Here is a 16,887-nt window from a genome sequence, read left to right on the forward strand (position 1 = left end):
TTACAGCCCAGGAGCCCCTACGGGGCACTTCCACTGTCACGTGGGGTCGCCATGAGTCGGAATTGATTCGACAGCAACAGGTATATTTTATTTCAGGCGTATAGTATCGTGAAATGTCTTATCCTTACCTCTTGTTACAACATCTCTTAGAAAGCAAATAAAAACAAGAACAGATGAAGTATGATGGCTCTTAGACAGTTAAGAATTCATTAATGCCCCAAAACAGTTGTTCCTTTATAGTAGAACAGTTAAATTTTTGAGTGTAGTTTTTAAATTTTTGGTTAATTCCTGTTAGAGCTTTCAATTTAGCTATAGGTTTAAGTCTGCCTTTCCAGGCTACAGTTTTCTAGTGTGTGACCATGGATTACGTAACCAGATAAAGGAACACATATTAGCGGCTCCTTGGAAAGGCGGAGAGTGTTAGGTTATGGGTCTCCAGTGAGCTAGAAGTGGTGGGATGAGTGAGTCTGTGCTACTGATGAAATAATCTTGAAAATAAGATCTACCTCATTTTGGAGGATCCCTGGTGGCACTGCGGTTAAGGGCTTAGCTGTTAACTGAAAGGTCGGCGGTTCAAACCCACCCACTGTCTCCTTGGGAGAAAGACCTGACGATCTGCTCCTGTAAAGATTACAGCCTAGGAAACCCTATGGGGCAGTTCTGCTCTATCACATGGGGTCACTATGAGTAGAAATCAACTCAATGGCATACAACAACAATAAAATTAAAGAATCAACATCTAGAATAAACCAGAAAGTTTTTGTAGTACAATTGGGTAATTTTTCTTAGGCTTTCTGGTGTGTATATTAACTTTACTAATAACTCACTGAGAGTGGTCTTCAATATTTAATGACTGATGTTGTTTTCTCAAAATGTAGAGTGTGTTCTCTTTTTCTTTCCAGGACAGTTTACTTGCCTTATCATCATGAGATTACTACATGAACCATTCTAATTTCCTAAGTTATAGCATAATTTCAAACAATTGTTGTTGCTTTCAGGTGCCATTGAGTCTGTTTTGACTCATAGTGACCCTGTGTACAACAGAACTTAACACTGCCTGGTCCTGTGCTGTCCTCGTAGTCATTGTTATGTTTGAACCCATTGTTCCAGCCACTGTGTTGATCCATCTTGTCGAAGGTCTTCCTCTTTTTTGCTGACCCTCCACTTTAAGCATGATGTCCTTCTCCAGGGACTGGTCCCACCTGATAACATGTCCAAAGTATATCAGACAAAGACTTGCCATCCACACTTCTAAGGAGCATTCTGGCTGTACTTCTTCCAGACAGATTTGTTCTTCTGGCAGTTCTTGGTATATTCGGTATTCTCTGGCAACACCATAATTCAAATGTATAGTGTGCCTAGACTTTACCTCTTGGGAAGCAGAGGTGGGGAAAGAGAGAGAGACCCAAGAATTCTGGGCCCCACCAACTAGAGCTGCTCGGTGGGGGGTCAGTCTGGAGGGTAATCAGAGAAGTGAAACTGCTTCACAGTCTCTCTGTGTTGAGCCCACAGGGAAAAACAGGCACTGAGCTGGGGGACACAGTGGGTGTTAGAAGCTGGAAGAAAATGAAACCAAGGTGTTAAAGCTGCAGGCGGCAGTGAAGAAAGTCAGGACTAGACAAGGGATACAGTTGGTACGAAGTTGCTGCTTGATGTGTTTCCATGAGTTGTCTAAAAAGATTATGAAATAAGTGTATCACCAAAATTTTTAAAATACAAAGATGTGGTGGAATTCCTAAGCCAAGTACCGGGACAGATTGCCAACAGCCACAGTTGTGATCGATTTAGAAACCCAAGTGATGAGCGTAGAATTATCCAAGACATATGACTGAAGCGGTGTCACTATTGTCGGGTCCCTGGATAGTGCAAACGGTTAACACACTCGCCTGCTAACTGAAAGGGCATCCAGAGGTACCTGGAAGAAAGGGCTGGCAATCCACTTCTGAAAAAGCAGCCCCTGAAGACCCTGGGGAGCACAGTTCTACTCTGATACACGTGGGGCACCGTGACCTGCAGTCAGCTTGACCAAAACGGGTTTTTTCTGGTTATTTTTGTGCTTCAAATTTAAAAAAGGCACTTAGTGGAAATGGTTCCTAGTTTAGTCAAAACTCTTTTGGTTGTGAAGCTAATAAAGGGCCTGGGCTCTGGGGCCTAGGCTTTGTTAAGAAAATTAAGAATAAAAAAGAAAAAGATGACAACCACAGCTCATCCTTTGGTGTGTTCGCTCTTACAGGCTGTCTGTCTCACACACGCACCCCCACACTCTCCTTCCCGTGTAAAAAATTCTCAGAACACTCTACCTAAGCAAATGCAAGCATCCCATGTAAAACTGCAAAGCCACTCTTGACCCCATTATAAAACTGAGTTTATTAGGGGGCAGCCGATTTGTGTAAAATCACAATGTGTGTCAGGGAAGTTGAGTCTGCAGCACCAAGCAAATGTTAAGAGTAGGCACCAGAGCTATGTTTTTAGATTCGGACAGGATGTTCATTAGCGTGGAAATGATAGTTGAACGGAATGGGTTAGAAGAATAGAGAAGCGGATGTCAGCAGGTAAGAGACTTTAACAAATTTTTGGAAAATCAAATAGCTGGAGGGATAGTAATTGGCTTGCAGAGTTGAGGCAGCAACAACAAGGTGCCTGCAGAGAGAGATCAATGAAAGGGAGTTAGTCACTCTCCAGACGGCTCGATGCTTTAGAACTTGGCATAAAAGCTTGCAAGCGGCCATCTCAAATACAACTACTGGGCTCTTACCATCCATAGCAAAAGAGAGTGAAAAAAACCGAAGATTCAAGGGAGCAATTAGTCCAGAGGGCTAACGGACCACATGAACCACAGCCTAGACAACCCCAAGACCAGAAGAACTAGGTGGTGCCCACTACCACTACCAACTGCCCTGACCGGAATCACAACAGAGGGTCCCAGAAAGGGAGGGAGAAAAATTGTAGAACAAAAATCAAATTCACAAAAATGGCCAGACTTACTGGTCTGACAGAGACTGAAGGAACCCCTGAGACTATGGCCCTACGACACCCTCCTAAACTGGAAATGAAGCCATTCGTGGAGACCACATTTCAGGCAAACCATAGACGGGCCCAAAAAATCAACAGTAACCCGAGAGGAACATGCTCCTTAGAACAATCAATTATCCCAGATCAAAAGAGCAACATTTGTCCAAAAGCAAAGATAAGAAGGCAGGCAGGGGTAGAAAATCAGGATGAAATGAAACGGGGAGCCCAGGGTAGAAAAGGGGAGAGTGCAGACATGTTGCGGGGGATGAAACCAATGTAAAGGATACTTAATGTACAAAGTATTGAACGGGAAACTAAAACAATAGCAAAAGTTGGAAATTATACAAATGACCACTAGTAGGAGATTGGTTGAATAAGTCACGACACCTCCACGCCGTGGAGCACTGTGCAATTGTAAGTAGGAATGAAGACATTCTTTACGTGCAGATACAGAATTAAGTTTAAGATCTGTTGTTATGTAGGAAAAGGAATGCAACCGTGTGGCTGTCTTCTGCCACTATGGACAAGAGTGTGCATAGGGAGAATGTACGTGTATTCTCTTGTATTTGTATAAAATAGCTACGCTAAGAAATTAAAGAAACTGACGATAAAAAAAAAAAGAAGAAGAACTTGGCAGCACCAGGTACTAAAGACAGTGGGGGTGGAATCTTTATGGAAGCAGATCGCCGGGCCTTTCTTTCACAGTGCCACCCAGTGGGTTCAAACTGCCAACCTTCGGGTTAGTAGTCAAGTGCAAACTGCCCCGCCCAGAGACCCAAGGGGAACTCAGTGTAAATTTGTTGAGTTTGAGGCAGGCCAGTTGGATCTGTCTCATGGCCTCAGGGTCCACCTGTTTGCCGATGACTCATCCATCCACGTCCCACTCACGTGTTTTCCATTCAGCAAATGTGTTTTGAGTGTCTATGTGATGAAAATTATGCTGGATGGTGGTGTTGCGCAGTGGACATCGGACGTGGTCCCTGTTCTCATGCATCTTACGGTCTTTACAGGGGAAACAGGTACACATTAGTGCTGGGAATAATACAGGATAGGATCGGAGTACGCAGTGAGGGATGAGCCCAGCTCCTCTCAGACCTCTAGACCCACTTCCTCAGCTTCCTGTTTGACATCTTGGTTTGAATATCTCACTGGCAACGAAGGTCAATGTGTTAGAAAAATTCAACCCTCTGTTTCCTACCAGCCTCCCTCTGCCCCTGTTCCTTATCTTAGTGAATGGCAGCACAACTCAGTTGGTTAGGTCCCTTTCTTATGTGTTCCTATAAAACTCATTGGCATTGTGTCAATTTCGACTCATAGTAACCCTATAGGACGGAGTAGAACGACCCCATAGGGTTTCCAAGGCTGTAATATTTACGGAAGCAAACTGCCACATCGTTCTCCCACACAGTGGCTGCTGGGTTTGAACTGCCGACCTTTTGGTTAGCATCTGAACACTTTCACCATGCACAGCCAGGGCTGCCTGTGTTCCTATGACTTGTTCCCCTTTATTTCTCTCACAATGCCTATCACATACGCTTCACCAAAATAAACTCTCAATAAATATTTGTTGAATGAATGAATTGCGGAATGGATGAGTTTGTTGCTCCATCCAGAAACCTGGACCACCTTTGAACTGTCCCTCTGTGTTTCCTTCTCCAAGGTCTGTTGATTCTACCTTATAAAACGTCCACATCTGCCCTCTTTGGCCCTCCTGGCAGCACCCCAGTCCCTGGTCTGTTGTCTTGTTGGCTACTTTGTTTCCTGAATCTGTTTTGGGTTCAGCCTTGCCCTCTGAGCACACTCTTCACAGTGCAGCAGAGGCCTCTTTCTGAAAAACGCACCTCATCTTGTCACTCGTCTGTTAGGAATTACTTTCCATGGCTTTCCACGTCCTCGTGGTAACATCTGGTGCTTGTGAACCGCTGCACGCTGGCCTGACTCCACAGCCTCCGCCTTCACCATCTCCTCCTTTCTCCCTCAGCGACTTTCTTCCCAGTAATTTTGCCTCTGTGCTTTCTCTTGCCTCTATGCCTGTGCACGTGGTTTTTTTGTTTTTGCCTCAAAAGATCCTGTCAGCCTCCCCAGCAATCCCTCTTTCTCCTCTTTATTTGCCTATATTTTAAGTATCACTGTTGGGAAAACACCTGTAGTGGGCCCACCGCCGAGGTGTGTGAGCCACCCGCCTGTGTGCGTCTACGGCGCGTGTCACACGCCAGGCACTCGCTGGTCTGTGCCTCTTCCCCGTCAGCCGTCAGCTTCCAGGGCCTGGTTTGCCGTCCTCACTGTGGGTCCTACACCGTGCCTGGCACACAGAAGCTGGTCAGTGAATGTTTTCTCAGTGGGTGAAGGAACGAGCTGCAAGATAGGGAATCTAGTCAGCACGGGAGTGGCAGCAAGGTCAAGTCTAGCCACAGAAGAAACACCTAAAAACTTTACTCCTGGACGGTTAGAGCTTCAGGCCACACCGACAGACAAAAACAGCCCGCTGTCGCGGAGACCGCCGCTCAGTTGATATCCTCGTCCCTGCTCAGTGTTAATATAATGTTATAATATTGATATATAATCAATATTCTGCACTCCAGGCTTAATATTAATATATCAATATTCCTCAGTCCCTGCTTAATATTAATATTATAGTATTGATATATAATTAGTATTCCTCAGTCCCTGATTAATATTATACTATATCAATATTATAAAAAGAAAATTTTTTATAATATTGATATAGTATAATATTGATATGTAATTAATATTCCTTAAAACCAAAAAAACCAAACCCACTGCCGTCGAGTCGATTCTGACTCATAGCAACCCTACAGGACAGAGCAGAACTGCCCCATAGAGTTTCCAAGAAGCGCCTGGCGGATTCGAACTGCCGACCCTTTGGTTCGCAGCGGTAGCACTTAACCACTACACCACCAGGGTTTCCTAATATTCCTCAGTCCTTTTTTAACATTAATATTATAGTATTGATATAAAATTAGTATTCCTCAGTTCCTGATTAATATTGATGTATAATTGATATTCTGCAGTCCCTTCTTCCTTGCATCACTTCTTTAATCAGTAACTCCCAGAAGCTGTCTCATGCTTAGACTCCTGAGCCCAGCATCCTAAGCCTTGTCTGTCCAACCAGGCCCTTTCCTACTTATCTATTCATCGCTCAAGTACTCTGCTTCACCTCTATCATTACTACTACAGCACCACAGGTGATTCTCGTTTTTGTTAGATGCCACTCAGTCTGTGCTGGCTCATAGCAACCCTATGTACAACAGAACGGAACATAGCCTGGTCTGGCACCGTCCTCACAATCACTGCTATGTTTGAGCCCATTGTTGTAGCCACAGTGTCAGTCCATCTCGTTGAGGGTCTTCCTTTTTTTTTTTTTTTTTTGCTGACCCTCTACTCTACCAATGTCCAAAGTATATGTCTTAGGCTGGGTTCTCTAGAGAATCAAAACCAGTAAAGCATATAAATATATAAAAAGAGATTTATGTCAAGGAAATGGCTCACATGGTTCATGAGGCTGGAACGTCCCAAGTCTGTGGATCAGGATAGAAGCTGACTCACGTAGCTACAGGGACCGGTGAACCCAAAATCAGCAGGTCAGAGAGCAGGGCTCTTGCTCGCAGGCTGTGTAGACTGATGAATCCCAAGATTGGCAGGCAAAATCACAAGGCTTCTCCTGATTCATGTTGCTTCGGGGGCTGGTGAACCCAAGATTGGTAGGTTGGAGAGCAGGGCTCTTACTCACAGGCTGTGAAGATGGACAAATCCCAACATCGGCAGATGAGCTGGAGGTCAGGCGAACAGAAGCCAGCTGCAAGATCCAGAACGAGCAAAAAAGCCAGAACATCTGCTTATGTTCAGATGCCACATGCCCAAAGAAACACCCTTTCAACTGATTACTCACAGCAGATCCATCATGGGAGTGATCACATAGATACTGAGAACCATGGCCCGGCCAAGTTGACACACAATCTTAACCATCACAGTGTGTGAGACCAAGTCTCACCATCCTCACTTCTAAGGAGCATTCTGGCAGTACTTCTTCCAAGACAGATTTGTTTGTTCGTTCTTCTAGCAGTCCATGATATATTCAATATTCTTCACCAACATCATGATTCAAAGGCATCAATTCTTTTTTGGTCTTCCTTATTTATTGTCCAGCTTTCAAATGCGTATGAAGTAACTGAAAATACCATGGCTTGGGTCAGGTGCACCTTAGTCCTCAAAGTGACATCTTTGCTTTTTAACATTTTAAATAGGTCCTTTGCAGCAGGTTTGCCTAATGCAATGTTGTTTGATTTCTTAAGTGTTAACTTTCATATACATTGATTGTTGATCCAAATAGAATGAAATCTTTGACAATTTCAATATTTTCCCCATTTATTATGATGTTGCTTATGAGCAATTGATTGTCTTTTCTGCAGTTGGCCCCTGGCCTTGTACCACAGAAGATAGGCCTGGTGAACTGCTTCCGTAAAGTCTACAGCCTAGAAAACCCTATGGGGCAGTTCTGCCCTATCACATCCGATCGCCTTGAGTCAGCCTCGACTCAACACCTGCCAGCAACAGTGACAACCACCAGTATTGGTGGTTGGTTGTTGACAGGGACCTTCCTCCAGAGCCTGCAGAAAGAAAGGCTTCCGCTGGAGCTGACTCCTTGAATTTGGACTTCCAGCCTACGAGACTGTGAGAAATTAAACTTCTGCTTGTTAAAGCCACCCAGTTGTGATATTTCTGTTACAGCAGCACTAAATGACAACAAAAAGTAAAGACCAAAATGGCTGTTATACTCTGAAAGTTGTGCTTGAACATAGAGTAGCTAAAGAGAAAGGAAGAAATGATGAGGTAAAAGAAGTGAAGGAAAGATTTCAAAGGGCAGCTCCAGAAGACAAAGTGAAGTATTATAATGAAATGCCCAAAGACCTGGAGATAGAAAACCAAAAGGGAAGAACATGCTTGGCATTTTTCAAACTGAAAGAACTAAAAAAAAAATTCAAGCCTCGAGTTGCAATACTGAAGGATTCTATGGGGAAAATATTGAATGACGCAGAAAGCATCAAAAGAAGATAGAAGGAATACACAGAGTCACTGTACCAAAAAGAATTGTTCCACATTCAGCCATTTCAGGAGGTAACGTATGATCAGGAACCCATGGTACTGAAGGAAGAAGTCCAAGCTGCACTGAAGGCATTGGTGAAAAACAAGGCTCCAGGAATTGACGGAATACCAATTGAGATGTTTCAACAAATGGATGCAGCACTGGAAGTGCTGACTCATCTATGCCAAGAAATTTGGAAGACAGCTACCTGGACAATTGACTGGAAGAGACCCATATCTGTACCCATTCTAAAGAAAGGTGATCCATCCAAATGCAGAAATTATCAAACACTATCATTAATATCACACACAAGTAAAATTTTGCTGAAGATCATTCAAAAGTGGTTGCAGCTGTACATCTATAGGACACTGCCAGAAATTCAAATCAGATTCAGAAGAGGATATGGAACAAGGGATATCATTGCTGATGTCAGAGAGATCCTGGCTGAAAGCAGAGAATGCCAGAAAGATGTTTACCTGTGTTTTATTGACTATGCAAAGACATTCAGCTGTGTGGATCATAACAAATTATGGATAACATTACAAAGAATGGGAATTCCAGAACACTTTATTTTGCTCATCAGGCATCTTGGAATGTCTTGGAAGAAGTACAGCCAGAATGCTCCTTAGAAGCAAGGATGTCGAGACTTTGTCTCACATACTTTGGACGTGTTATCAGAAGGGACCAGTCCCTGGAAAAGGACATCATTGTTGGTAGAGGGTCAGTGAAGAAGAGAAAGACCCTTCAGGATATGGATTGACACAGTGGCTGCAACAATGGGCTCAAGCATAACAGCAATTGTGAGGATGGCATAGGACCGGGCAGTGTTTTGTTCTGCTGCACATAGGGTCACTATAAGTTGGAACTGACTCGATGGCACCTAACAACAACAGCAGCAGAAAAGTAGAGAGTGCTGCAGGAGGGACAGCTGGTGTCAGATTGTTAAAGATGGCAGAGAAAGGAGGCATGTCTGACTCCTGCCTCATAGAAATCAGCCCTGAGCTGTTGATCTTGATTCTTCTTCCCCCTTGTGGGGCTGTAGGGGGTCAAACACTGCCCTCAAGTGGTTTTTACAATGATGTTGAGAAAGTTGTCATTAATTAAGGGTAGTGGTACACAATCTGATTGATGTAACTGGTATCACTAAGTTGTATAACAGAAAAAGGGCGAAATGACAAACGTTGTGTTATATATGATTTTATAGCAACAACAGCAAGCAAAAAAAAAGAATAGCGCTTGCAATTATTGATACTGCTTAGGTACAATCAAGTACTTCATGGGGTTAGCACTCTTGGTTTGAAGGTTTAGGGTCATGGCTTTGTGGGACCGACCAGTCAGTTGGCCTAAAATTGTTTCTGAAGTTTCTGTTCTATGCCCTCATTTGATGAGTAGTGCCTGGGGTCTTAAAAGCTTGCCAGCAGCCATCCAAGATACAACAATTGGATTCGATTTACCTGGAGCACCAGAGGAAGAAGACTATGCAGGAATCGAAGAAGGAACTGGACTACAGGTCTAACCACCTACATAAGCTACAGAATCCTTTACCATGAGACCAGAAGAACTGGATGGTGCCTGGCTACCATTACTGAACATTTTGAGCAAGTATGCAACAGATGAATCCTGACCAAAAGGGGGTAAAATGTGGAACAAAATTTCAAATTCTTACAGAATCTAGACTTACTGGACCCATTGAGATTGGAGGAACCCCTGAATCTCTTCCCCTGAAAAATAAATGTTTAAACCTTGAATTGCAACTATCCCCTAAAGCCATCTTTAAACTAAACAGTAACCCCCAGTGCCATAGAGTCGATTCCGACTCATAGCAACCCTATAGGACAGAGTAGAAGTGCCCCATAGAGTTTCTAAGGAGTATGTGGTGGATTCGAACTGCTGACCCTTTGGTTAGCAGCCGTAGCACTTAACCGCTACGCCATTAGGGTTTCCAACTAAACAGTAAAAGAAAAAAAAAACAGTAGTTAAGCTAAGTTAGTAAAGAATATTCGCATTGAAGAATTGAAGAACACCAAAGACAGAAGGTAAGTATGAGCCCAAGAGACAGAAAGGGCTACATAAATTGGAGACTACATCAGCCTGAGACCAGAAGAACTAGATGGTGCCCAGCTTCAACCGATGACTGCCCTGACAGGGAACACAACAGAGAATCCCTGATGGAGCAGGAGAGCAGTGGAATGCAGGCTTCAATTTTTGTAAAAAGACCAGACTTAATGGTATGACTGAGGCTCGAAGGACCCCTGAGGTCTTGGTCCCCAGACCTTCTCTTAGCACAAGACAGGAACCATTCCCAAAGCCAACTCTTCAGACAGGGATTGGACTGGACTATAAGACAGAAAATGATACTGGTGAGGAGTGAGCTTCTTGGCTAAAGTAGACACATGAGACTATGTGGGCAGCTCCTATCTAAAGGGGAGATGAGAAGGCAGAAGGGGTCAGAAGCTGGCTGAATGGACATGAAAATAGAGGGTGGAGAGAAGGAGTGTGCTGTCTCATTGGGGGAGAGAAAGTAGGAGTACATAGCAAGGTGTATATAAATTTTTGTATGAGAGACTGACTTGATTTGTAAACTTCCACTTAAAGCACAATAAAAAAAATAGTAATTTTCGCCTTGAGCACTGCACTCTATTAAAGAATCATCTATATGAGATGAAATTGACAACAGCAACCCTAAAGCATAGGTGGGAACTTTGGGGTGTGGTCAATCTAAGCCAACGGAGGTGTAACGATACGGGTAGAGACAGCAACAGTGATACAGCGTGAACAGTGTGACCAGCGTCGTTGAACTGTACGTGTGGAAATTGTTGAATGGGTGTCTGTTCTGCTGTGTATATTTTCACCAGAGGGGGAAAAAAACCTGTAAAATTAAAAAGAGAGGGAAAATGTTAGGAAAAGAGAAGGTCTGTTATAAAAATATACAATGATTTCAAATCTTTACAGTAAAAAATCATTGGTTCTTGGAGTCCCCCCCGCCACCCATTTAAAGCATCATTGTAACATCTGTTGGCCTAAACATAATCTAGTACTCATTTTCTGATAAAACAGAATATTTCCTTATATTTTATATCCTTTAAAACAGGTTACAGTGTCAAGTGCGTTCTTAGAGTCCTGTATGTTTGAGTTTTCCTTAACCTTAGCAAATCCTGTAACAAAACGTATAAAGCAAAGAGCATATTCCAAGTTATTTCAGATCATACATGACTTCATTCCCCATAAGGTGCATGAGCAAGACATATATGTTCATGGTTGAGACCAACGTCTTTAGCCTCCTTTCCAAACCTCTTCCCGTTATATTGCTGGATAACAAGTTAACCCAAAACTTAGTGGCTTAAAATAGCAACCATTTTATTATGTCTCACTCTTTTGTGGGTCAGGAATTTGGACCGGGTCCAGCTGGGGAAATTCTTGTACCCTGCATGGTGTTTACTGAAGTCCCTTGGTGGTTTTCAGCTGGTAAGTGGGCAAGTCTGTGGGGTCCAAAATGGCTTCACTTACATAGCTGGCATATTGGCGAGGATGTCTGTAAGGCTAGACTCAGCTTGGACTGTCAACCAGAGCACCTACAAATGGCCTCTCTGCCATGGTGTTCCCAGGATACTTTAGCTTCTTACATGATGTGGCTTAGAGCTCTCAGAGAGAGTATTCAAATGAAGAAAGCTGGAAGCTTCTAATGTCTTAAGGCCCGAGCTGGGAACTTACAATGGGAATTCTGCCGAATTCTGCTAGCCAGGGCAGTCACAAAGGCTGTTCAGATTCAGTGCACATAGACACCCCCCTCTAGAGTCAAAGTGTTTGTGGTCATCTTTAATCTGTCCTGGGCTGCCCCTTGGCCACGAATTATTTATTTTCCTCCTACACACAAAATACCCTCACATCTTCCAAACACCTCTAATTCTTATCCCATTACTACATCAGGTTCAGACCTGAGGTCCAGGATCTCACCTTGTAAACCAGGTACAGATGTGATGTGGCTACTTGGGTGGGGCTCTTCAAGTTCAGCTTCCCTTCCATCTGGAGACATTTGGACCAAAAGAGACAGACAGGTCCCCCCCCACAGCCAACTTAGAGTGTGAGATATGAAAAGACAGTGGAGAGACACTCGAACAGGGGAAAAGCAGAGCAGTTACTGGTCCACAGCAGTTCTGAAACCTGGGTGCGCACATGCCTCCATTTTCTAGATGAAGGCCAAGTTCTACTATCTGGAGTTCATCTCTGACCATTTTGACTCCATCCTTTGGTTTCTTGATTCTTTCCTTTGTACCATTCTTCCATTTCCATGGTGGCAGCTGAAGATTTACTCAGCCTGCTTCATGCTTGGCGGGGGGTGGAGGGGGGTGGGGGGTGGGGGGGTACATTCCAAAGACCTCTTTGTTTTGTACTCTCTTTGTCCCTTTCAGGACAAACTGGATTATTTTTAAAACTTCATGGCCTTCTTGCAGACTGCATTATAGAGAATCAAAAGCTGCACTGAAATCTTTTTTAGATAGACCCCTTTGTACATTGCATCCTTTGTGAGGCTGCTGTGGGCCTTTTCACTAGCTAAGAGTTGGTACCACTCCTTACTTTTAGAACAAAGTGCTGGCTGCAAAGCCTGTCTAGAAGGAGTATCCTGAATTCCCTGTTGCTATTTCCCAGAATATTTTGAAATTAGCTTTGACATCTACATGTAGAAAGAACAAAGGCTCATTTGAAGGGAATAAAGACCCCACTGCTTGTCTCTATCTTTAAAATTTAGCCTCGGTTCTCTACTGATTGTTGCTGCTGATAGTGCTATGTTGAGATGAATTCTGGGGCCATATCCAAGACTGGGGGAACGAGTGTCATGTGTCAGCCCCCGATTCTGAAGACTGAAGCAGGCCCACATGCAGCTGAGTGCTGGTGAATGTATAACATGGTCTCTCTGAGGAAAAACAGAGCCCTGATTTGGGTCATTTGCCAGTGTTCATGGTGTAGGTATCCCCTGCGTGGCTGAAATCAAGGTACCATCATAATGTCCCTCAACATGGAGTTGGGATGAGACGTGCATGACTCACTCTTCGTGAGCTGGTACTGGCCTCTGCACACCACCGTGGGTACGCCAGGTTCCATGGGAGGAACGGGATTTGCTTTTGTAGCCTGTAATTCTGTTTCTCCAGGTACCTGTGATCTTGGTTTCAGCTAGTAGAACATAAAAATGATTCCTGCTTGTTCCATCCACGGAATTGATATGTACATCCCCTTGCTCATAAGTAAACAGATCACTTCCTCTGCATCGTTATACGTCATAATCTCCCAGATATTACAGCTTGTGCATTTATGGTGTAAAAATATATAAATGGCCTTGTATTTATGAATAATAATAGCTGTCTAAAATGATACGGAGCCCTGGTTGAGAGCTCAGCTGCTAACCAAAATGTCGACAGTTAGAATCTACCAGCCACTCCTTAGAAACCCTGTAGGGCAGTTCTCCTCTGTCCTATAGGATTGCTTTAAGTTGGAATAGACTCGACAGCGATGGGGTTGGCTTGTTTTGTTTTGTTTTAATGATATAGTAACTGTTTGAAGAGAGTAGTAGTTCATTATCCTCATTGCTGTTGAGTCAGTTCCGACTCATAGGGACCCTATAGACAGAGTAGAACTGCCCCATAGGGTTTTTAAGGCTGCATTCTTTATGGAAAGGTGCGCTGGTAGTGCAGTGGTTAAGTGCTCGGCCCTTAACTGAAGGGTCGACAGTTTGAATCCACCAGGCACTCCGCAGGAGAACGATGTTGTCTCTGAATGTCATGGTCAGCAGGCAGCTAGAGAGCCGTCGTGGGATTGCCCTGCAGCATAAACCACCCTGTCTGTGCCTGGGCTTTCTTTTAGAGACAAGTACTTGGTTCCTTCCTGGACCAACTCTCTAACCCTTCTCCCCTCTTCCTAACTGTTAACTTAATCAGGATCTTCTCTGTCTTCCTTCTTCCCTTCTTCCCTCCTTCATATTTTGCCCTTTTTTTCTGTCTTCTGACAATGACCTCTGCCTCTTTCTCCCCCATCTTTTCGGTGTCCTCATTCCTTTTCTTCTATCTGGAACACATAACCCATCGTGGTACCTCCTACTTGTCTCTAAATGGTGTTTTTAGTTGGTTTTCCAGAAGTTAGAATTATTTCTCCATGGTAGTCTTCCTACTCAGGAGTGTCCTTTCTCTCCCTCTCTTTTCCCTCATGACAGAGTAGACCTGGAAGGCACTCTGCAGTGACTCATGCAGAAAGAAACACTTGGGCAGTTCATTCTTGGAAGTTTTTAGATAGGAAAATGATTTTCTGATTGCCAGTCCATCAGAAGCTTGGCTATTTTTAGCTGACTGTTCTTTCAGGATTCTGAAGTTACCACTTTACTGACACCTAACATTTTTTGGTTCACAGGAACAAACTTATCTTGGTTTCAATTCCTTTAAATTTATTTTTTCTTATTGTGAGCTTGAAGAATGTTTTGTTCTTAGAAATGTAAGCATTCATTCAGTTGAGCTGTGTTTAGGTTTTGTTGTCTTTTGGTAACTTTATCTGGGAGCACCCTATCGGTTGTCAAATTCATTATAATTCTGCATTTAGAAGTATTCTGTAATTAAACATTGATTATTGACGCTGTTGGTTTGTCTTCTCCTCCAGGCACCACTATTCAGAAGTTGGATTTTCATAGTCTGTCTTCCACATTTGTAATCTTCTCTCCTTCATTTTCATCTCTTCATTATTTTTATTTTTTTATTTCCTTATCTTTTGTTTTACTGATTTAATTTTCCACTATTTAAATTTACTATTTATTGCTTTCAATGCTGATTTGAATTGTTATTTTTATAAAATCTTCATGCATTTATTATAAGATATTTATTTTATGAGAGAGAGTAACCTGCGTGTTATTTATGTTTTCTCTTTATATTGTATTTAAAACAATGGTACTAAAGAACGGTTTTCCCTGCTTGTCCATGCTTCCTGTGAGTAAGACCATTTTTTATGGAAAGATATTTTGAAATTGCACTCCAATTGCAGCTACAATGCAGAATAGTACTCCCTCACATGGGGCAGGAGCAGTAAGCACGCTGTCCAGATTTCGTCTTCATAACTGAAACCTTAGGTTAAATACAGAAACGAGGGCCCAGGAGCTGAGCTGAGCTATAAGGGGTGTTACATTACTCAAAGGCAATAGTGAGCAAAAACAGAGATAATGATGCAGTCAGGATGAACACTCAGGTTGTGAGCTGTGAAAGTTTGTGGATAAGAAGCAGCATCAATCTGATTCCCAGAATGTGAGGAGTAAACAAATCCCTTTTTCCCACTTCTCCAAGATCTATGACACCAGCTGCCCACGTGGCACCTTCTCTTTCCAACCCTAGCCATCCAGAGCTAGGGTAGATCTCACAAGTGAAAAGGAGGACACCATTCTTCCAATTGCCACATAGGCAGATGCTAGCTCCAAGTTTGGGGAGTTCACACGACACCCCAGACTTCTGACCTGCTGGCTACAGATTCTGGGTTTTCCTTCAGAACGCCAGCTGCAAGCTTAGGGGCTTCCCCAGCACTCTATCACTTTCACCTGCTAGCTCTCTCTGCTCCTTTGGGTTTGATAATTTGGTGGAATGACTCAGAATCCACAGAAAGTCCTATACTTGTGATTACAGATTTATTACAGCAGAGGGATACAGATCAGGATTGCCATAAGCAAGAGATGCATGGGTGAGGTCTAGGAGAGTTCCCAACACAAAGCTTCCATATCGCAAAGTGGGCATGTCACCCTCCCCTCACCAACCAGGAAGCTCTGGGAGCCTCAGTGTCCAGGGTTTTATCAGCCAGTCAAGATTGAGCTAAATCGTGCTTCCAGAGGTTAGTTGATGTTGGCCTACTAGGTCAGTCTTTTCTGGTCTGGCCAGCCCCCACTTGTTAGCTCAAATCCTCAGGTGTGGTCTGGAGGTTTCAGATAAAGACACTTCAATTACTACCAGGATTACTTTGCAGAAACCAAGGACAAAATGTTTACCATTATTACGCAGAGAGACAAGATGAATTACAGGCAAGAGGTGAAGATTACACAGGCTGAATAAGTAGCGAGGTTACTAACCAGGCGAATAAAAAGAAAAGAAGTGAAGACTGGCATACGAAATTTGAGAGGTAGGGTGGTTCAGGAAACCAAGCCCACTAACTGGACATACGATGAAGCGGTCCTTATGTGCAGAACCCAAAATGCGGACCCTACCTCCTAAAAGGCTCTCTTTTGGGCTCACCGGCTTGATCCAGCTCCCAACCTCCAGGCACCTGTTCTTGTATTTGGAGCAGGGAACCTTCAGGTGGTCCTGATTAAAGGCTCAAGCCACCATTTAGAGCATGTTTGAGGTGAGATGGAAACCCTGGTGCCATAGTGGTTAAGTGCTATGGCTGCTAACCACAGGGTCAGCAGTTCGAATCCACCAGGCGCTCCTTGGAAACTCTATGGAGAAGTTCTACTCTGTCCTATAGGGTTGCTATGAGTCGAAGTCGACTCAATGGCAATGGGTTTTGAGGTCAGACTTGAGTTTCTAGGTACAGTTCAAGGCTGGCAACACTTTCATTCATTTAAAGTGGTTTTGGAACACTGAACATAAACCTAACTTTATCCCTAGCCTTATCCTAGCCCTAACCCTAGGGCGCACTTTAGGGATCTAGGGTTGTCTGGATGAGGACTAGTGGGAGATGAGACCAGCAGTAAATCTGTGCACCATGTCTTCTCCACGCCTGGATGGAGATGAGGAGTTTGTGTCTCATTAGGTGCT

At 43.6% G+C, this 16,887-nt stretch overlaps 1 protein-coding gene across 1 annotated transcript in view; it reads left to right on the forward strand.

Annotated features, from left to right (window-relative positions):
- Positions 1 to 16,887, forward strand: part of CCDC169 (coiled-coil domain containing 169) — a 76,852-nt gene that overhangs the window by 37,969 nt on the left and 21,996 nt on the right. The window lies entirely within an intron of this gene.

Source organism: Loxodonta africana, chromosome 17, assembly GCF_030014295.1.
Source record: "Loxodonta africana isolate mLoxAfr1 chromosome 17, mLoxAfr1.hap2, whole genome shotgun sequence".
NCBI lineage: Eukaryota > Metazoa > Chordata > Mammalia > Proboscidea > Elephantidae > Loxodonta > Loxodonta africana.